Below are 23277 nucleotides of genomic sequence, written 5' to 3'. Positions count from 1 at the left end.
AAGAACGAGTGTTGCGTTGTGGTGACTCTGCTCGTCCCCTCTCGCTCCCCCGAGGCCGCGGTGAGGGAGCCGTACCGCCCGCGGGCTCCGCCGGCGGAAAGCGCCGCTCGGGATGGCTCTGCCCTGCTATTTTCCCCCCTCGGGCGGGATCCCGTCTCATCCCGGCCGCCACAGGTGCCCAGCGCCGCTCGCTGCCGCCCTGCAGGGGCCGGGCTCAGCCTTGCCCGGGCACAAGCGCCCGCCCTCCGCCGCCGCCCGCAGGTGCGCGGGCCGGGCAGGGCCGGCCGGCGGGGCCGGTTCGCTGCGGGCCGGGGGGCGCGGAGCCTGCGGCGCTCCCCAGGACGGCCGGCGCTGCCGAGGTGAGACGGCGCGGTGAGGGGGGTCCCGCGCGGCGTCGGTGCCAGGCGTGAAGGAAGCGCTGTGTTCTGGGGGGCCCGCGGGCGGACCGGCGGGTCCCGGGGAGCGGGAGGGGTGGACGGCGGCCGCCGAGCCGTGGAAGGGCCGCCCTGTCCGGCTGGAGCCGCCTGAGGCGGGGGATGTTGGCAGGGCTGGAAGGATCTCGGAGAGCCCTCTCCTAACCCCAGACACAAAATGCCCTCTCAATCAGGCCCCCGGGAAAGTCAAGCGGCAGGTGGGTTTTGCCCAGCCCGTGGCTCAGGGGCAGTGGGCGGGATGCGCCAAGCGGCTGGGCAGGGGAGCTCTGTCCCTGTGTGCCCGCTCTCCCGGGAAGGCCATCAGGTGCCTGGGAAGATGTGGGGGGGGGAAGGCTATGCTGGTGGCGCTGAGAGGGTGTGAAGGAGCTGTCTGCGATGGTGTGTGGGGGATGCTGGCTGACTGAGCCAGGTGATGGGATAGATGTGTGTAACATCTTTTACTGTGAAATTCGGGAGTGATAAAGTTGATAGGCAGTATCCATTCTTTCCTTATGGATGTACTAGTTGCCTGTTTTGTGAATAAGTTAAGGTTATATCAGTTGATCAGAAGTAGGACCTTCTTTCTGAGCTCTAACTTGGCGGGGGCAGGGAGCAGAGGGAACGAGGAGATGAATTAATTGTTAATGATATTTCACTTTTTTCATAATCTCTCCCTCTTCAGGCAACTCTTTGAATTAATAAATCTGAACACATTTGTAACTCTCTCAAGTAGCTGCCAGCAGTGTAGGAGTGATTATTTTTTGAGTCATTCATTCCTCTATTTTTCCTATTTTTTTTTTTTAATTTTTTTACTGGGATTTAACCTTGAATTTTGAAGGCTGATTTTGATCTGTTTTTCCTTCTCACAGAATAGATACAACAATAACAAATACTCATTGGGACTCAGTAGTGACATGCCTCCCTAGCTCCTGCTGACACCTGTTGCTGGACTGCCCTTTATGGTTTCTGCCCTTCTCTGTTTGACCAGTATTTATTTACTCATATGTAATGGAGAAATGGATGTGAAGGACAATTTACTTGTTCGTAAAACTTCATAAACTTCTGGATTTTTGATTCCTTCGCAGAGTGCTGGTGAAAACCTCTGTTCATTTTTACAATAGTAGTAGTGATGCATATGCCGTGTACATACAGCTTTAAAATGGTTTTGCTGTAGTGCTAAATATTTAAAGGCCTTAAGTGTGACTCAGAAGTAAGCTGAGGCTGCTTTGCACATGTTTTATGAATCTCATGGTCAAACATTGCTAGTTCAGTTAACTTTAATTTGTATGTTGTCTCTGACTTGGTCACATATAAGCATGTTACTGTCTAAAGCCTTTAATTTGAGTTGACTGGCCCTGCTACAGCTGCCTCAGCAAAGCCCACATCAGGTCTCCCTTCACAAAACACCCGGCACAGGACGGTCTGAATGCTGACTCTCTACCTGCGGGGAGGTAGTTAAATGAAACCTTGCCTCCGGGTAGGATTTTATGACAAAATAACTCTTAAAAAAGTCAAGTACTTGTCAGTGAAGGTAGATATTGGTGCTTGGGACTGAGACCTGCAGTAGCTGAGGGTCTGTAGCCATGGAGTGCCTCCCTCTCCCATGACAGCTTGGAGAACAGGGCTGCCTGTTTTGAAATTTATATTTCAAAATATATTATATATATTTTCCAAAAGCAATAGGTAATGTTCTAAAATTAAATGACCTGAAAATAACTAGTGGTTTTAAAAAATAAACTCTCATGGTCATTATTCTTTGACTAGACTTTCAGAATTTTCATACTTAGACATATGGCTGATGCTTATTTTTAAAGGCTCTGGTTTCCAGTGTATAAGTAAAGTTCACAGAAGAAATCGTCAGACTGATGCTGTGTTTCCCCGTTCATAGAAGTAATCCAAATACACAGGGTATGCTATATACCTTTGCACACTACATGGTTAAGAGATCCTCTGAAAAATGTGGGGTTTTTTTCTTTTTTTCTTCTTTTTTTTTTTTCCCAAGAATGCAAGATAAGGATGGGATTGGGAGAAGATTGCTTGCAGAACAGCTGGGGAATTAAATATAGGCTAATCAGAAAGTATAGTTAACTTCATATTCTGCATTAGAAATACGTATTTAAATTTTTTTGCAAAGTAAATATGTTTCTTAAGGAAGATATGTAACTTAATGATAAGTGTTCTGGTGGGCAGAGGGGAGGAAGAATCTACCTTTGTATAGAGTGAAACCTTGATGAATTCATAGCATGAAAAAAGGACCTACAGTGTTACTAGACCAATGTAAACATTCCCACTCCCCCAGAAGGGGCTTACTGCTGCATATACTTTTATTCTGTTAAGGTGGGGATATTATCATTTATCACTGGGAAGGACTCCCCATTACATAACCAGACATCTGAAAATATACCACTCTACATGGGAAACCTGGCACAGCCAGCCAGAACCTTTTTTCCATTTCAATAAGCTAAGCCAAATTTTAGTATGGATGGAGAGCTTATTTTCAGATGCTTAATGATTTTTCTAATCCTGTGACCTGTGTGCCTTAGGGAAATCTTCCAGGAGTGCCCCATGAACTTACTGTGTGGCTGTATTATACCACCTTTGGGATTTGGATGTTTTCTTGGAAACAGCAATGGCTGGAGGAGAGAGACATGATGTTTTCACTAGACCAGGGTAGAATGAAGTAAAGCAGTTTGAAATATAAATCTTCTGTAACTAGTGTTTGAAATTAATGGAATTAGTGTTTGAATATCTGTGCGATTTCTGGCCCTGACTTATTGTATGCCTCTGTTATGTCTAGATAGGAAAGTTTTTTATAAACCCTAGTGTCAGGCCTATCTAATTGTCTAAATTAACACAGATCTTTGCTGATGAAGTAGTGAATAGGGTAGATGAGTGTTTCCCAAACTTCTTGAGAATGTGAGCACTGTTTGGGCTTATCCTTCTCTTTTTGTGAACTTCCTAAGTAAAAAGTTACTTCTGTACTACTTTAATTGCTGGCACTAGCTAAGTTCCTCAGGGTACTGGATGGAAAAAGGCATGAAAATCAGCTGCAGTGATCAGCTGTGGGTGTAAACACTGCGCATTGGCCGGGAGGAGCAGAGTGCTGCTAGCAGCTGAAGGGAGTGGTAGTTCCCTAGCCAGCATAAATCCACACAGCAGGTAATTATAGCTGCTGCTGACTCCCCTGGAGGAAATGAGCTGCTTCCAGCTGTAAATCAGGGCCGTTTGGTTTTACTGTTTTTCTTGTTATTTTTTAATAGCTTAATATTTTAATTGTTTTCTCCTACCTGTTTATGACTCCTACCCTTTGAATCTTCCTGTTAGTTCATTGAGAGGTGCAGTTCGGGTAAGAGAAACACTTGTTGGTTTGTGCCCTTATTTTTTTAGAAAAAGTCACTTGTCATCAGATGGCACTATTACCAGAACCTCCAGTGTGGCTTGTTACTGTAATTCTACCAAATAATAGTTTGTCTTTCATTGAACAACTGAGTCACAAGTCCATTTCTTTGGCTCAGATTTTACGAAGTGCATTACTACTAGTGTAAGTTATTTCTGCTACGGTAGGGAGAAGATCTGTACAGCTGAGCAAGATTGGAGGATTCTTTTTGTAAACAATTCTTAATTCTACTCTGCTAATACTTCCAGTAAAATAAACCTTAAATTTTTGTCTAAGATACTTTAAAGTGATGAGAGAAGAGGGAAACTTCTAAATTAAATTTCAAAATGCAAACAACTTGCATAGTTGTTTCTCCTTTTATTCCTTAATATAGTTTGCTGGTATTTTTAACATAATACACACAAACTCAGGAGGAAAAAGCTGTTACTACTGAATATTGGTTGGCTTGTAACTAAAAGGAAGTCACTTAGTCCGCCTCCTGTCCATGCCACCTGTACCTGCTGGCAGTATGCATCAAAAGATCCAGCTGCTGGTTTGCTGGTCTGTTTATTAGTCAGATGCCTCCCTTTGTTTGGTTCTAAAGAAAGTGTCTGCATCTACATTAAGAATTAAACAGAGTTTCTTCTAATAAATGAGGGGAAATCAGGCAAGTGTTGATTTTTCTGCACAGTACTTGTCAGTACCTTTGTTCAGAATGTAGCTGGATACCAGTTCGTGTATTGGGACAAATGTAAAAGGTTTCTTTTAAAGTCCATGGAGTTTCCACTAAACATTTTCCGTAGTGGAGGAAAGGAAGGTTGTCCCAATGGACCTTACCTTTGTGACATAGGGTTTGGTCAAGTATGCTCTTGGCCACAGCTGTTTGGAGTTCCATGCTTACTGACTACTGACTAAGCTCACTGTCAGTTTTGTTCTAGTTTGGTTTGGGTTTAATTTTGCTGAAGGCCCCCACACTTGTACTCTGCAAACACAGCTTCTGTGTAGCTGCTCCAGCCTGTTTGAATCAAAGTTGCCTTGGCAAGCTTACATGTTTTCAGTAAGACATTTTAAAAGACAGACATAGTTTGCTGAGTCTTACCGTTATGAAGACTCACAGTGTCCTTCTTTTGGAATACTTTGATAGTGAATGGTATTTTAATGTGTATTTAAGCCTGAATCCTGTCATGTGTTAATTTATCACTGCTTTTCTTGTGCAACAACAAAATGATCCTGAAAGTGGAATTTAAACATGGATAGGAATGTATTGACACTTTTCAGGAGCTAGTTCAGCAAGCAAGCCTTGGCTGCACATGTTGGCAATCTGGAGCCTGTATGTGGACATGGTGCTGCATCATTATTAGCTCAGCCCCTCTGTGTGCGGATACAAACAACAAATACTGCTTGGTTTCCACATAGTACTCTAGAAAAAGATGTTCCTACATTTCAGGATTAACACATGAAAAATTCTTCTAAACTTTTTGGACTTGAGTTTAAAATAGTTGCTTTCATTGTATGTCATGGCTCCACCAGTCTTTGCCTTGTCCTTCTCAGTGGAACTTGACTCCACTTTCAGTGTTTAGACTCCTCTCATTTGCTATAGTACCCTTAAATTAAACTTTAAAAAAATCCTTTCAGTAGGAGTGTCATACCTGACAATGAGTGATTGCTATACAATATATACTGATAAAGTACTGCTGTAATCCAGCTCTCAGTTGTCTTATTTATATAACATTTTTCACTTTGGAGAAGTGAGACAGCTCATGGAGGTTATAAAAACATTGTATTTGAATACTGTGCCAAGAGTGAAGGCTGCCCTCTGCTTGCATAGCTTGGACAGAAATGGAGTTTTCTATACCCTTCTGGTGATACTGGGGAGAAGCATATGAAGAGAGATAAAGCGGGTACAGCTACTCCATTCACTGGCACCTTTTTTGCTTTGGAACCACAGAAGTGTTGAAGTGTTGAAATGGATACGGAAGCTGAGGGTGTGTTGGCTTCTTAGGAATACACTGTGAATACTGAAATACAGCTTCTCCGGTTTTTCTCTCATTCTGTAACCTTTCAGAAGTGTTAAAACAACTTTAAGATGCTGAAATAGCAGATAGCACTGTTACTTATTTTGCTGGCATGTAAGGAAAGTTAAAACTCTATTTTCTTTAACTGGTCTCTACCCACAAGTTGGTTGAATAATTAGTGAAATAGATACGCAGAAGTTCCTGGGGGTGGCAAGAACATTTTTCAGGAGCACGTCCTGGTCACCAAATGCTGCATCAAAACATGCACTGTAGCTGTACAGAATAATGTCTGTGTGTAAACTTGTTTGTCCACTTCCCTGTGATAGTAAAGTGTGAAGGACAAAGGCAGGAAAATGTGAGACACTTTGAGTGGCCTCTAATAAACATGGCACAGGCTTTCATCACAAACTGCACACATTGCAGTTCCAACAGTGCACTATAGTGTTTCTCAACATCTTCTATGGTATATTTTTTCAATGTCTGGAAAAGTGAGGGAGAGTTGAGAGGATTTTTTTTTTCTCCTTTAGTGAAAAACATGCTGAAATGCTATACTTTCAATTCCAGACGCATGAGTCTTGTAAGCTGGACTTAATGGCTTTGCCTTCTGAGCTATGTGTGTTGGTCATTCCCCTGCATCCAGCTCTTTCCCTATGAAATATTTGTATGTCAGTCCTAATTTTTTGCTTCTCCAGGAGTGACGTTTGCAATGTATTGTACTTCTCCTAAAATAAATGAGGGGAAATAATATGGTTATTTTTCCAATTGGAACGACCATCAGTTATAAAACTGAATGTTTTACTTTCTCATTTGACCTCTGTATTGCTCAAATTTAAATTCTTGTGTTGTTCCTCTAAGATTAGTGTTATACATAAAACGCTGGAGGTTGAGAAGACTAAAAAAGCTGGGTTTTTACCTAAGGGAAGATAATAGGTCTTTGTGGGTTTTGCTAGAACATTTGCTGCTTTTATGTGATATGAAATACAGTTGCTACCTGGTCTTCTAATTCTCCAGTTTCTGCACAGTTTTAGTTGTCTACATGCTTTATGATGCAGAAGTGATGCCTTAAGGAATCCCCTGCTGTGCAGGATGGCATTCACCTTCATTAGTAGGTATGGAGTCAAAAAAATGCTTAATTCTTTTTCTTTCGCTAGAAGTGAGTTGCTCGTGCATCCCTGTTAGTTTTGAGCTGCAACTTTGGAAACCCACAGATGGGCTTTATGGGACAGAAAAGGCATTTGGCAAAGTTTCCTGGCTATGGAGCCAGTGTGGTTATCCATTTTTAATTATGCATAATGCATATTACCCTGAAGAGGTAGTACTCACTGGCACTCTAGGTTCTGATTTCTGTAGCACAGCCAAGCAGACCTGATCGTATGAGTTCTTTTGAAGTTAATCAGTGCTGTCTCACAGAACAAGATTGCAGTCTTTCTAAAAGAAATCCAGTCAAGGCATTGTGACTATATATAATAGCCCAAAACTATTGACTCCATATGAAAAGTATCTTAAAAGTGTGCACTGCTGCAGGTAACTAGAAGAATTAATGCTCTAATCCAAGTATCAGGCACTTTGCACAGGTTCAGTCACTGTTTTGCCTTGTTATTGTGACCAGACTTGCTGATTTGTAAGTTTGGGGAAGGGAGAGAGAAAAAGAAAAATCTTTACACTCTATATGTGTAAAGAGAAATTATGTGTAACAGATAGAAAGTACTTATGATGAATGTAGTTCTTAACTAATCTTAGGAATCTATTGATCAGTGCCTTGAAAGTATCCTCCAAAGGAGAATATGAATCTAAATATCTTTGAAAGGAATTAAATCCAGACTCTCTAGCATTTAAGGACAGCTTATTTCATTAAAAATGTAGAAAAATAGGTAACCATTACTTCAAAAAGTTTGTTGTTGAATTTAACATGGCCTGCTTCATACTTAGCATTGAATCTTGCTGTAAATGTAAAAGGTTTAAAAGAAAGAAAATTTTTGGATGTAGATTTCCTAGGCACTGATTTTTTTGTCAAGTCTAAAACAATTTGCTTGCTTCTAAGTAATTTTACTGATTTTGCTACAACAGTGTTTGTGGAGGACTTCACTTATCAGACAGTTTTTTTTCAGGGATTTATCACTTTTTCCATAAACACGTAGCTCTGATTATAGATTGGTACTGTGATTTCTGTCTAGGAGCACTTGTTCCCTGATGAAATAGTGAAAAGTAGGCCTTTAAAAATTACACAAAGAAGCTTTGCAGGCTAGAAGGCCTTAATTTAAGATTTTCTTGACTTTAAAAGTGGAGCAATTAAACCATATTAACATTTATTCTTTATTTTTAATAAAATCTATTTGAAGAGGAAGGTCAGGGACTAGTGCTGCAGGTCCACAAGTCCTAAGGATCCCTAGCTCTGATCAAGGTCAGAATAGACTGTGATCTCATGTGATCAGTATTTTCCTTCAATTTCTACTTAAAGGAAAACTAAAACTGCAGAAAAGAATGGTTGACACCTATAAAATCTAAAATGTACCAGTATTGTGGAATCTAAAGGGATTCCCTGTCTGGAAATGCCCAAAAAAAAGAGGTCTCACCAGAAAAGGGTTCCCATCAAAAAGAATTACAGCTTTAAAATGAAAAACTGAAATCTTAAGGTTTTGATTATAAAAATAAGCTTACTTGCTCTAGGGTCCCAGTTTCCGAGCTGGATTGCATCTCAGGAAAGCATCCAAAAGCAGATACTTTTCACAAAAAGAAAAAAAAAAAAAGCTTTATTGAAAACCTGGTTCATTGCTGAGGAAGAGCTTTCATGGAAAAATTTTGACTAGGTCTGTCTCAAGCATAGTAGAATATAAATTTATTCTTGTTTATTCTGAGGCATCCAGAGTTAGGTATTCTGATCTTTCTGAAATCAGCAATATACTTAACTTGAGAGCAGGCAGTATAGTAGATTTCTTGTACAGACTCCAATTGCTGTATGTTACTCTTGGATCTGTTGGATAACACAAAGTGTGGTTAATAATAAAGCCTGCCAGTTCTCTTCCCTCTGCTCTTCCCCTCTCGGCAGATCACCAGATTTATGTTTGATTTCTTGGATCTTTTTGTTACTTTTTTTTGCCAAAGAATTTGCTCTGACTGAACTTGCTGGAAAGGAGAAAAAGCTGAAGAATTAGTTTCTTGCTCCTCTTTGTCATTAACAGTTCTGGTATTCTCTGCTGATGGCAGTAACCAGTCTGCACTGTTGATTTACTCGTTTGGAATACCAGCTATTCCAGAAAGGGGTGCAGTGTTCATAGAATCCCGAGGGACCCACCAGGATCATCCAGTCCAGCTCATGACCCTCAATCCCACCCTGTGCCTGAGAGCACTCCAAATGCTCCAGGGAACTCTTGGGGCCACGACCATTCCCTGGGGAGCCTGTTCAGTGCCCCACCACCCTCTGGGGGGGAAGAACCTTTCCCTGATAACCAACCTAAGCTTCCCAAGTATTCCAGAGACCAGCTGCGGATGACACGAAACATCAGGCTGTAGCATGTTCCAGCTGCAGCAGTATCTTCCTCCTATTTGCTTTTCATGGTTAATTCCAAGTCAAGCGTGGTGGTAACACATTCTCTTAGGACAGAATTAGGGTATGCCTTTTCAGGTGAAGGGTGAGTTATCTCAGGGAAAAACAGTGCAGTGGTTGCGCCAAGTGTCAGAGTCAGATCTAGTGGGGTGCTTACCGTTCAGTTTTGAAGCTTCTAGGCTTTCAAACATAAATAAAATTTTACATATAATTTAAAATAAACTAAAAGAAGTTTGTGCTGTATGCCTGAGACTGGAAAAAGCAAGTGAGACTGCAGACACACCAGCTTCTCTGCGGGTGTGAAAAAGAAGTGTCAGTGTGCCTCGAATGCTGCTCCCCTTTCCCAGTTACACCTAGTTGCGTTTAAGAGTTGTTACTGATTTCTGGAAGTTTTTCTCCTGTTTTTTCAGCCTGTGGGAACTGTGACATCACTGGTGTGTGTGGGTACAGCTACAGGCAGGCCATTGAAATGCTACAGGAGCTTCCCCAGTCCCCCCTTCTTTGCTTCCTTGAATAGAAACCTTTACTTGTAAACTTAGCAACAACAACAGCAGCAAAGCCCAGACAAAAGAGAGCTTTTGGGCTGCTCAACAGTCCCAGGAGGGGCACTACCAGCTGCGGGTCACTCCTTTGTGCCGTCTCCAAGCGGGATGCATGGGCTCTGCTCTGCCAGCTTCAGGTTGGGGAGCCACGGGGCGATCTCTGCCCCAACAAGAGCTTGTTTGTCTGTCTTTCCTGTTATGAATAGCAATGGGTGAGCATGTTTTGCATGATTTCAAATCCACTTAAAGTTCATGGGTTTGAAATCAAAACCAGAACTCAAATCGTAGGAGGTTTTTGTTCTGTTAGGAGCTGGCCTTTTGCCAGGATGGGTCTGTTCATTTAACTTTTAACCCTGTAATCAAATACATACCAGTTTGCTATACCGGGTCACTTGTATTGCTTGATATCCTCTTCCTTATATTTTTTAACGTCTGTTCCATTGCATGTATTTATGGATATCAGAAAGTTGTTAGCATAGGTGTTTGCTCTCTCATGAGCATAAGAATCTTGTCTTCCATCTTCATCTTGTTTCACAGTTTCAGGACTCACAGCATGTGCCTTCTGCCTGTTCCTCTGTATATCTAAGGCAGTAAAGAAAGGCTGAAATCTGTCCTCTTTGAGGGCTGTATTTTAGATCCTATATGCTTTGAATATGGACTGAAATAAAGCCCCAACTATCTATGCCCTGTAATGGTTTGGTTTACCCACCATTGTCTGTTTCTGAGAGGTGACACAATCACAGCAGCTTGGCAGGGCACTGAGGAACAGGATCTTGCCTAGTGCAAATATGGGAATTTTTTTTTTTTTCTTTTTTTCTTTTTTTCACTAAGCCTGTCTTGCCTCTAGTGCTGGTGTACTTTTATGCAGGTGCATGGAACCCCAAGCAACCCTGATGGGGAAGATAATAGAAAGCTTGCAAAATGACTGAAAATCATCTGCAGTGTCATATTTTGTAGGTGAACCCAGTCATAGTCTATTGATTCCATATAGGTTCACTTGCTGATTCTTGTCAGGTTTTTTTCCCCTTTAAATAGTTGCACCTATTTAAAAAGTTTAAGTGTGGTGTTTCTGTGTATCTAGAAAAAAGATATATATGTGTTTGTTGTTATCGGCATATTGTAGTTATGTGTTAGCAGACATTTTTAAGAGGTAATATGTTAGTTTAATAAATTATATCCATGCTTTCCTTTGGTGAGCAGGAAAGTGTTTATTTTTCAGTATTTTATACTGCGAGGTGATTATGGGAACCTGCTGTGATCATAGCCGTTCACTTAAATATAATCTCTTTGATCATGATTATCTGTAAAACAGATGCAATATTTTTGAGTTTGTTTAGTTTTTTTACAGACGTGATCAAAAGCCTATAAAAACCTTGGTCTGTCACTTCTGATATCATGTGAAATAGTGGTTATTTGAATTGCAGTGTGAATTTTCCGGTGCGTATATTTCTCTGAGTCTAAGTGCAGGAGATAGGATTTTTAGCATCAATGCTTGTGATTATGAACTTTGAATATGTTTTCTGTGTATATTCTGCATTTTAGCTATTACTGTTTAAATGAATTTTTCTAACTCACTGGAATGTCTCAGAAAGCACTGTACTCTTTTTAAACTAAATATATTTTTAAATTATTCTAAATATATTTTAGTGATTTTGTTTTAGATTAAAAGAACTGTAAAACTTTTAACTTTTTGCAGTATCCTCACTTTGGATGTTCATTGAAACCATTCTCTGTTTTTAAAAAGGATCATAATACACTATTTTACTTCAACCTGAGAAAGTGATATAAAGTAATTCCACCTTTTCTTAAAAAACCCAAACAAACAGCAAATCAAAGGGAGCTATTACTTTTACAACGTTGACTATATCAGCATTAAATACTTCATTTGAATACTTTTAAAAGTAGATTTAAGCAAAATGTTGTCAATTCTGTATACAACTGCTTGGGAGTTATTTTTGCTGCCATAAGCAGAAGAATCAAAGTAGGTGAGGAGCTGAAACTTTAAACAACAGTATTGGTTAATATTCAGATGTTCATTAAAACTTCCACTGGGATTTTGACTGGCTGTGTTACAGATTAAAAGTGACTAGAGATAATCTTATCAACTCATTTTGCTTTTTCTCAATTCTCAGTCATTTAAGATAGAAATGGTGGTGAGAGGTACAACTTAAAAAATTACTTTAACACCATTTTGGGATTAATAGTTTTCTGCTTTAGCTGTAAATGTTTCTAATGTTCCTTTTTTTCTGTTTTTCATCCCACTGGTGATGTACTGCATGAGGTCTGTAATCACAAATTCCACCTTAAATTTTAGAGCAAGTTTAAATTCGGTGTTAAGACTTACAGACATCTATGCCACCAAAGGAAGATTTCTCCCCATGCCTGTCCCCCACCTCCCCTAATGTTTTAGAATTTCACCATGTTTCCTCTAAGGGCTTTGGATCAAATTTTGGATAGAGTTACTGGGTTTAAATAGCAGACCTCTAATAAGAACTATTGTTCGCTGTCCTGCCAGCTGTTCTGTACCACAGTCTGGGCAATGGATCCTAATCAGTAGATGTTATAAATCATGTTATTTGTCCTTTGCCAACTTTGCCTCTTCTCAAGAAAGAAGCTGTCAGTCTGAATCTTGAAAGACCCTCTGTGAAGAGCAGAAAACTTATGGTAGCTTGAAAAAGGGCTTCTTTTTCTCTTGTAAAGGTGAGTGAGGGGATCAGCAGAAGAATCTATAAAGATACAGAGAGGGCAGAGCCACTGCTGAAGCTGGAGGCTTTCACCAGCTGCTGTTTATTGTGAAGATGGCTCTTGGTTTATGTGTACGTATAAGAATGATGGATATGGAACTGGGATAAGTTCATATCTTTTTAAATTATGATTAAACAAGCAATTTCAATCACAAATTATGTGTCACCCTGTCTATAATCTACCCATTCACTTTACAAAGTAAAGGAGGCAGCTGATTAAATTTAGCCGGCGTGTTTTTTTGCCTGCTGTCTAGACAATTGGCTTGGTTCCCATTCCTCTGGTCTTAGCTCTCTTTCTTGGTTGTAGGCCCACTAGGCTACTTAACCATTCCGCTGTCGTTCGAACAGTGTGTTCCTGAGGCTAATAAAGAGCATGTGGGGATGGGCTTTTTCTCTTCTTGGATCATTAACAGAGAACCTGGTACTAGTAAATAAACACACACAGGATCTCTGCTAAATGCTGAGTGAGTCCTGTTAGAGTGAAAATCATTCAGCTCTAAAATCAGCTCCCTTCCTACTTTGCTGCTCCTGGAATTTAAATGAGCCCTTTCACCTGACATCACTGCAGAAGCAGTGTACCAGTTCCAATGTGCTGTCTTTCCCACTGGAGTTTGTACATACATAAGAAGTCAGTGAAACAAAGAAAAAGACCCTGAAAATAAAACCTAAACCAAACACTGCCCCGCACCTCACCTGCAATCAACACCAAACCCAAACTACAAACAGCCCTGACTTTGAGCACCCATCTCCAGGTGCTTTGGATGTAATCACCCTCTGCATATACAGACCCAAAAGTTATTGATCTTATTGGGGCATATTGCAACAATATTCTTCCTCTCTAAAATGCCCCAGTGCATCTGCTGAGCTAGGTTTGTAGTGTCCTTAGGAGTGAGGCTAATTCTGTTGTACAAATGGTTGTTATTTCTGGTGTATGATTTCAGGCTAGAACTGCAGACTGACCTAATTAGGTCATGACCATGGGATGAAGTGGAGTTCTGTTTTGAGTGAAGTTTGGGATGTAAGTTGACAATTTTTAAAAAGTTTCACACAGAAGGTGCTTAAAAATTTAAACTGCTCTTATGTGCTCTATTTTGTACATGGGGTCAGCCTTGTGGTTGGAGACAAATGGATGCGAAACAGTTGGGAATTGCCTCAAATCAGTGCATGTTGGTCAGTGCAGCGCTGAGCCTGAGTGGTGTCCAGGTGTCACAGCACCCAGCCAGGCTGGAGGGCAGGCAGAGATGCTGGAGTAGTTGGGAATTGTGCTGCTTAGTGCATTTTCCTACAGGATATAAATACCCCTACAGGTCCCTTCAGCCAGCCAGCAAGCTGCACTTCCTGTGTAGGATGGATACAAAATAGACTGGAAATTGAATTTTCGTAAGAGACATGATGATTCAGATGAAGCTGAGTTTTGTGTCCAGGCCATCTATAATAAAAAACCTAATTTTCCCTCTAGAAGCATAGGCATCCTAGTGGATAGATTTTTAGCAGCTGTATTGTTATCTTCCGTTGGGTTTTTTTCCTTACTTTTTTTTCCTTTTAGAACACCACATTAGTCCAAAATGCTGTGTGGTCTTTGCTCTAGTAATGTCATGTGGTTTTTGACGTGACAGTGATGCATCTCTCATGCAAATACTTGCTTATTGGAGCATTCAAATAGGAAAGCTATCATTCATCATTTTTAAATTGCAGGGATTTGGTAAAGAATCTGTAGCACCCAATCATTTCATCCTTTCTGGGTCTATTTTCCTGATTGTCTGCATGGCGTGTGAAGTTTTTGTGGGGTTTTGTTTTGCCTTTTTCTGTTTCCAGGATCAGCACAAGTTTGTGCAGATGCCATCTGTTTTGTATTTAAACTTAGTGTACCTGCTGCATTTTCTCCTCTGATTAGGGCAACCTGAAATGTCACAGTCATGAAACTTAACTCAGAAGTTAGGGTTTTTTTCCCTTTTACCCCCCGTTGCTGATTCTCCTACTAATTGTGCTGGAAGAGCTGTATTTTCCCTAGCTCAGTCTGGTGTGCCATTTTGCCTCACCTGTTTCAAAGTGATCTCATACCACAGTTCCTCAGAAAACCATCTGTTAGAATTCTTGGTGATTTGACGGTCTTTTCTGTCTTTTTCCTTACAGTTACACACGTTTCTAGTGTTTGGCCTCACAAATGCTTTGCAAAAATACTTTGTACCCTGCCAGAAAGTCTACCCTTTTGTCTTCAACTAACAATTTAATTGTTTTTAATGCATGTGTCATAGTTATTTTTTCTTTCCTCTCTTTAGATGGAAAAATTAATATTTTTCAGGTGCACTTTGCACTTCTTACTTACAGGAACTAGCTTCTACCCTGCCATTTTTTGGTTTCCAAGTTGGACATGAGCTTCCACAGAGGTAGTTCTTTGACTCTTGTTAATAAATAGAAGGCATTGTGTGGCTTCTGGATATTTTCTGCAAATTATATAGGTTCAATTTTATACGATGGAAAGGAAACACTGAATAGTTAGCTTCTAATTCCAAACAATGATTAATGCAGTAAGGAAGACAATATCCTCTTTAAAATCTATTTTTGTCTTTCCCTCCAATTTTGCTATACAGCTTCCAGACCTTCCCCCAGACTCATCCTGCCTGGCTTCCTGTTGAAAACGTGAGGAAACATTTGCACATATCCTCACAAAGAAGCTTTACTTAGTTGTTGGTCATTGCACATCATTTTCATAGCATTATTTGCAGCTTAGACCCTCCCGAAAAGAAAAAAAGACAATCAGTTTTGCTGCAGCAAATGAGTTTTTTTAATTAATTGGTACTGTTTTGGCTTAGAGGCTAACACAGGCATACTTTTAGTGAGAATAATGTCTAAAAACGTGTATCATGAGTTAGGAGGAAAAGAAAGAGGCTACTCTTGAACCAAATTTCATATTGTGTTGTGTGAGAGATTCCACATGTTGTTACTTCATACAAATGTTTTCTCCCAAGAAGGAGAACAAAGTAGGATATTCAAAAGAACATAACAATAAAACATATGGATTTGAAAAAAAAAATCTGTCATCTTAAATGAGCAATATCATTCTTTAGCTTGCCTCCAGTGGGTCTGAGATGTTTGTAGGCTGTTAAAATATGAGTTCATTCTAGGACAAAGAAGGTTTTCTGTTTTTTACGTTTTCCTCTGTAAATCATTGGTGGGGGGGAGAGAAAAAAGGGTGGAATTATGCTCTGGACGCTGCTGCCTTTGCATTTTTGGCATTATGCCTTCTTACTGTTTTATTGTCTATTTTGGCTGAACTTGAAGTTCCAACCATGCTCCCTGCCAGAAAGAAAAAAAAAAAAAAGTCAGGTCCTTTAAGGATACTGAAAAATGAAGCCAGTTTTTGAATCCGCCACGTCCTGTAAGCAAATAAAAATGAATCTCTATGGAGCTCAGACGTTACTTCCTGTTCTCCTTTGGATTCCAAGGAGGAATGGAGCAATTTTTCTCTGAATCCAAAAAAAAGGAGGGGGGAGGGAAAGAACTGATGGCTTCAAAGCAGCACAGGAGAAATCTTTGAGAGGTTTCTATGTAGCTAACTTTTAAAATATATGTAAAATGTTTTACACCTTCAAGTAATATATGTCTGTACTTGAAAAAATGTGCAGCAGCTTTCCCGTGCCACTCCAGCACTCATATTTTGTAAGACAGCGGACATACTAAAATTATGTATAATTTTTTGTTGGATGTTTCCTTTTCTACTGATTTTGTAACTTGTAAACTAAGCTTGCAATGTTTTGGTCTTGATAGCATGTACTGATTCCTTAAGATATGTGAAAGTGATCAAGAAGATCCTACTTGTGGTTTCCCCAGGAGACCAGAATTAGAGGAGAAGCAGGGGGGTGGAGAGAGGAATGCTTTTCCAGATAAGCTAATTGGGTTTTTGTTATGGTAATCGGTGCATCGTGATAACTCCGTCAGTTAAGATCTCAGTTTTTAGGTGCTGCTACTTTCCCAACTTTTGAATGACTGGAGAATATATTCTGACATAAAAGATAAACTGCTAGCACAAAGTAGACTTCTGGATTTTTGCCACTGTAAAATTAGGAGTAACTGTAACCCAGGCAGACTAGCCAAGCTTGAAATTCACTGTGGACAAATGTTCTTTGTGCATAATTCTAGAGGAAACTATTTTTGGTAGTGAATGAATATATGTAATCATTAACACATGGCGGGGCCGCTGTAAAGGCATCAGGCTGAAGCATGAATGCTTCCAGCACCCAAGAGGTGCTGTTGTATTTTATTTAATAAACTGTCTGGAATGTTCTATTACTTTGACTTTTTTTTTTTCTTATTTCTTAAGTTTACATTAATAAAGCAACTTTAAATTTATTTGTAGGAGAAAAAACTTGATTTCTTTTCTTCGAAAGAAGCAAAATGATATAGCTCAAAAAAAGTCAGGCTGTTGAAAGGAACAGGAAAGAACACGAAGATTCTCCCAAGATCTCTGAACATACTTTTATAGGCAGCTTCCAGTGTGTATACTTATTTGTGTTTGGGAAAGGTAATTTATCTGAGAGACAGTGGATTTCTGCATATAAGTAGAAGTTATTACTGGTTTTGCAGCAAGTTAAGTCTTAGAGATCCCATTATGCTTCTTGCCAATGTTGAAAGGGGGTTCATTTGATTTCTTATCTCAGCATGCAGTGGGACACAGGAGAGCTGTCAGCATCATAGACCTGATTGCAGGAGTTTCCTGAAAGTAGCTTTTAGCATTGCCATGTCTTTCTGGGTTTGTGGCCGGAGTTTCAAGGAAGATTCAGAAGTGATAGGAAAGCCAGGAGTCACTGAGTCGATGCCCCAAAAGCTGCTAGAAGGTGTGGACAGTGATCTGCTGTGTCCTACGCAGCCGAAGGCCAGCCCCACATGTTGGGCAGTGCCAGAGTGCTACAGAGAGTCGACGTGCTCTCCTTTGCCTGTGGCATGGGCGTTTGGGTAACAGCTTGCTTCTGTCCTGTTAAAGTGTCTTGAGTGGTAGGGGGGGATACACTGGGGAAGCCGTGCTATTTCTCAGAGCAGTGGGAAGGGTCAGGAGATTGCCAACCTGACTCGGAACCACGTGGGAAGGAGAGCATGGGGTAGAGAGTGACAATGATTGGGTGAGGTCCCATGTTCCATGGAAATCAGTGGGAATTTTATCTTACTAAAATGGATGAAATGGATGATCTGCATATCTTGATTGATGACCTAGGTTTGTGTTCCCTTCCCTTTGACAGGGAATAAGGAAGTTGTTAACTTTCCAATAGATACGGACTATTTTTTTACTTCCCCCCTCTGCCCCCCCCCCCCCACCTTAAGGCTGAACTCTGACGGGTTATACAAAAAGTAACTAGTGGGAATAAGATTTACTTCTAGGTGGAGTATTACATACAAGCCTTACATCTGAAAACATTTACTGGATCAGACCTTATCTGGGATTGCAAGTCAACCAAGGAGCACAGCAGGAAACAAAGAAAATGGTACTAGTAACTCCGATTTTTTTTTTTTTTTTTTTTTTAAATTAGTGGTTCTGAATTTCCTTCATGCAGGTTAGTATTTATGATTTTGCCTAAAATGTATACTTTTCCACATTAGGGTTGGTCTAGCAAAGTTTTCACCTGTAATGTTCATTTTAGCCATTCCATTGTCTAAGACTTGTCTTTTATGTTTAGAACCTTTTTGGCCAATGATTCCTGACTGCTTTTATAAATGCATAAAACCAGAGTTTTAACACGTTTCACCTTCCATGCACTACAGAAACTGCCACAGGTGGTAGTTCTCTCTCACACTTTCGGACTACACATTGCTGTGCTATTGTATTAGACTTCAGACTTAGTTTTTGCAGAGAGAAACTTTATTAGTATCCCAAACTTTTTCTTTAACTGGATTTCCTAAGGAGATGAGAATTACTCAGTTGTCCCATGTCTGTCTTTCATGACCCAGCTAATAACCTCTAAACTATTGCCAGGTTTGACAGAGAGGTGCCCAGTTAGATACTGCAGTTTCACACAAGGCCTTCTCTATAGGCTGTCCCAGGCTCTGTGCAGCCCTGCGGCATCAGAACTGCAGACAAACATAATGGGTGGTAGTGGGAAGCACAGGGATTATTGGAAGGACTTGTGGAATATCACATGGGGGAAGGAGAAGCTTGGTCCATCCCTGATGATATGAAATTGTCGGAGACTGTCCATACTCAGCAAGTTTTTAAAAGAAGTTTGCAAAATGAAGTGTCTGAATAAAGGAAAGAACTTGCCTTATCTTTGTGATATCTGGGTGAGCTCAGCTGTTTTTAGATACCAAAGAAATCTTTCTCATAGATGTTCTGTGTCCCCAGGAGATTCTTCAGTGTCTCTGAAGTGCTTCATTCATGCTGCAGCCTTACCATGCATTGGTCAGAGAAGTGTACCTGCAAACACAGGCAGAAATGGAGTGTCTGCAGCTCAAGTGCCAGTAGAGCTGTGGTGTGCTTTCATACATCCATAGCCTACACATCACTAAACTAAATTTCTGTGTGTATCGTTCAAAGATAAAAGACTCCAAACTAAAATAGGTTTGTGCCGAGTTCCATTCCAGTTCATGTGCTTACAGCCAGGTTCCATACACTGTATTGTTCAGGGGACAAATTTTATTGGAATTTCTTAAATTCTTACCACCTCACATTTTTTAAGATTATTCTTGAGTAATATTAAGTAAAAAAAAAGAAAAAAAGAGAGCCAAATCTGCTTTCTTGAAAATAAAGAATGCTCCGAACATTTAACTGAATTTATTTTTGTTTTATATGCTGCCACACGTCACCTGTCTGATTTCACAGTTCTTTATATTAGAAAATACAGCAATCAATAGCAACAATAGAACAATTCTATTACAACCCTGCTGTTAAACTCTCTCCTCTCTTCCTCAAATTCCCTATTTTAACCCAAAGAATTAAAGTGATACTAGGAACGGAGGTCATTGCAGCCTCTTCAGGGTTGATGCAGTTGAATTGGAATGAGCCTTCCTTCAAAGGAGTGTACATAGTCCTTGAAGAAAAAGGTACACCTGGCATGTCATAAGGTGCCTCTCATATGGGCCCAGCCATCCATCTTCCCAGAGGCAGTACAGCCCTCCTCTAGGAGGGTTTACATTGTCCTGCTCTTGTCTCTGCTGAGGTGATTAAATCCTGTTTTGCAGAGACAGAGGTCGTGTCATCGTTAGTGCTGTTGTGGGGTGTTCAGTCTGGAGAGAATTTCAAAGCAATAAAAATCAGTGCTCTAAAGATGAAGGAGAAAATGTTACAGGATCTAGGGACAGCCCTAAATCACTACAGCAGATCATGTGAAAAAAGGTCTTTTAGAAGTACCTGTTGGAAGAACTGTGTGTTTTGTCCCTGCTGAGGATGGATGTTTGATGGCAAGCCGAGAGAAAATAAAGCTGTTTCTGAGTTTTGCCTTCAAAACAGCTAATGATTTATGGCTTCAGCTATGTCTTACACCTTTCAACAGAGAGATCATATTTCTTATTGGTGTCACCAGTACAAATTCCCTGCTTTCCATGGAAGAGGTATATTCCTTAAACCACCCAGTGCAGCAGCAGCCAAACACCCTGCTTGTTTGTACTGCTGGCTCAGACTTGCGTCTGAAAAGATTAATTCTGTACTTAAAATAATCTGAATCTTACATGAAGTAAATGTGTGATGCAATCCAAGAAACAAATATTGCATAAGATCATGGGGCTTTGCTCAGATCTAACCGAGTGACTGGAATTCCAGACTTCACTGTTGCAGCCATCTGAATACTCAGCTATTCCTGCTTTCATCTCTTGGCTCTAAAGGGAATGCAGCAGTGGTGAAACCATGTGGGGACATGGAGAATTCAGACAGTGAATTTAGTAAACATATTTTTTTCTGTATTTTAGATGAGAGTAGACACATTGTGTTTCATATTCTTTGAATGCTGGATGCTTTGTACAAACGAAAATGTTTTTTTTTTTCTATAATGTCTAGCATTTCACATTTAATTTAAAGCTTGGCTGATACAGTTCTTCTGCATACCTACTGGAACAGTAATGCAGGGATTCACTGGAATTTTTATTGTGGTTAGACAGCAGGTTTGCTATGTTAGCTGTTCCACTAAGGAACAAATTGAGGGAAGGAAATGTTGTTGATTTACGTAGAAGGAATTTCAGTTTAGGTTCCTACTCTGGCAGCAATGTGTGCATGTTGGCTGCCATTGACGCAATGAACATTTGATTCCATTGTAAAGTCTTGAGTGTTCCTTGTTTTGCAGAATTATTGACATCATTAATAAGGTAATTAATGCAATCTGTTGATAATTATGCTCCTTATATTCAGTTTTAATATCTCTTATTGCCTAGGTGGGGACAGAGTAAAACAAGGAAGCAATTTATTCAGGAGAGCTGCAGCTCTGAGTTAGAAGCTTTTTGTTGAAACAGTAAGTGGATATGTTCATGTGTGAAGGTTTTTAATGGCTGGGATTTTGTGTTACTGCAGTTTAAGATCGTCAGTGAAACACTGGATGGTGCCTTTGGGAAGGGTGTTAGGGGTGATGTTCAGTATTCTGTTTCTCTTGTACCCAAGTGGGAATGTGATAGTCTTATAAATCAGTTAACTACATCAAGAGGTTTCGAATTAACAATGATGTCATAGTTTCTAAAAAGTGCTAAACTGGAAAAAATTACGCATAAATCCTTATCACAAATCCTACTTAATCCTTTTTATATTGCTTGTTATAAACAGACACATATCACCATATACACAGGTTATACATAATATATTATTATGTGTATTCCCCTGCAGAGAAAGCTTGGTCAGTGGGGATTCAGTGTGGCCTTTGCCACAGGTATTTGTAATTACAACTAGGTGACCATGACATGAAGAATCAGCTGACATTTGCTTGAGTAAAAACTAAGAATTTGCTTTGATGTTTGTGACCATTTATATTAGTTTTCTGAATATTTCTATAAAATCACTATTCTGATGATGAAAACACTGATGAACTGAAGGAGTAATTCCACTTGTATTTGAGTTGGGCTGCGTTTCGTGCAGAAGCTTTTGTCTGAAGAGTTTGAGATCGCTAAGAAGTCTTCACTCATGTTAAAGTGCTTTACTTCTTAATTGAAGTTTGGTGTAAAATCAAAAGAATAGAGAATATGGTGTATTGGAGGTGACCAATCTTCACAAACAGTGATGTATAAAAGTATAAAAGCATAATCAAGACCAGTAGTTAACAAAACTCAAACCTCAGAAATGCAGGATGAAGCAAGGGAAAAGAACTGTCAGTTTTCCTGTTTAGCAAGATCTTTAGTAATTTTGATAGTCTTTAGTAATCTTTAGAGATCTAAAGATTACTAAGATCTTTAGTAATCTTCAGTAATTGCCAACATATACTTTCAGTATTTTGCCTTCCAAAACCTACAAACTTAACTGCAGTCTCTTATGAAACCATGACTCTATTTACAGGTTGCCTTTCCTGCTAGCAAGTGTCTGATTGACCTTTGTGAGCCAAGGGAGTTGTGAAGAACAGAGTTCCTTGTCTCTGCCTACATTCTGCAGATAGCTTGGAACCTTCCTGTATCCGAGTATATCACATTCTAAGTATTTACACTCTAAGGTTTCTTAGGGGAAAAATGACACAATAGTTACTATGAAATGGCTTCTTGGGGTTGTATCTTTAATTTTATTTCCCTAAGTAGTAATAGGTACTAACTCCTGATGTTCAGTAGTCATGCAAAACAGGAAAAACAGTCCATGCAATATGGGTTTTGGGAGCTAACTTTTTCAGCTTGTTTGTGCTTGTTTCAGAGTGTGAGCTGTACTCAAGTTTAAAACCAGGTACAGTCTACAAGTTGTTGGGTTTATTTTATGCAGTAACAGTGCTGGAATCTGCTGGATATCATTGCATATTTTGTAACTTCGAAAGAAAAAAAAAATTGTTGATTTTTACTTTTGCAGAATTGGCCGAAGTACTCAGTCCAATTTACATTAATTTACATTAATATCGGTCATGAATGTTATTATTTCCAGCACAAACATTTCTGTGCACTGTGCTCAAACTAAATGACTTGGTGACTGTGTATGACTTGTGTCTCATTTTCAGCTGAGACAAGAAGAGGATGCATTTTCACATGACCACTCAAAATTGCTGATAATGGCCCAAAGAAGCTGCACTACAGCTAGATCATCAATTTGATTTTCTTTGCTCCACTTTATACGCAGAAATTGCTAAGTTAGAAATACTAATATTTGCTGCTAAGAACTGAGGAAAGCATTTATTTATTTTTTTGTCATTCTTTAGTTATGTTGTTTAGTTGTTATATTGTTAGTTTTGTTGTTTAGTTATAGTTGTTCTATGCAACTCTGCCAGTTTAATCAGTTTAAGATCAGAAGGCAGTATTTTGACAGATGCTCTTCTGTGTTTGCTATGTCAGTAGCAGGTTTTCGTGCCCCTCTTCTCCAAGAAAGCAGAAAATCAGCATGGAATTCCAGTGGCTAAATTGCTTTCTGTAGTTGCAGCTAAATGGTTTATGTGCTTCACATTTTACTCAGTTGCAGTCATGTCAATGTAAGTGCTGCTTTCCCCCATCCCCTAATACGTTATTTAATGATATTAAAAAGCTGTCCTTTCAAGATGCATTTATTTCAATCGTGG

General features: G+C 39.8%; 1 long non-coding RNA gene across 1 annotated transcript; it reads left to right on the top strand.

Annotated features, from left to right (window-relative positions):
* Positions 1–281: 281 nt before the first annotated feature.
* LOC109146139 lies at positions 282–23277 on the top strand. The gene is made up of 4 exons (XR_005604401.1): positions 282–359; positions 20984–21060; positions 22089–22207; positions 23057–23277. It is a non-coding gene; the product is annotated as an uncharacterized LOC109146139 (long non-coding RNA).

Source organism: Corvus cornix, chromosome 1A (genome assembly GCF_000738735.6).
Source record: "Corvus cornix cornix isolate S_Up_H32 chromosome 1A, ASM73873v5, whole genome shotgun sequence".
Taxonomy (NCBI): Eukaryota; Metazoa; Chordata; class Aves; order Passeriformes; family Corvidae; genus Corvus; species Corvus cornix.
Note: the sequence above shows the minus strand (reverse complement) of the source record. Positions and strands in the feature narration are given on the sequence as shown.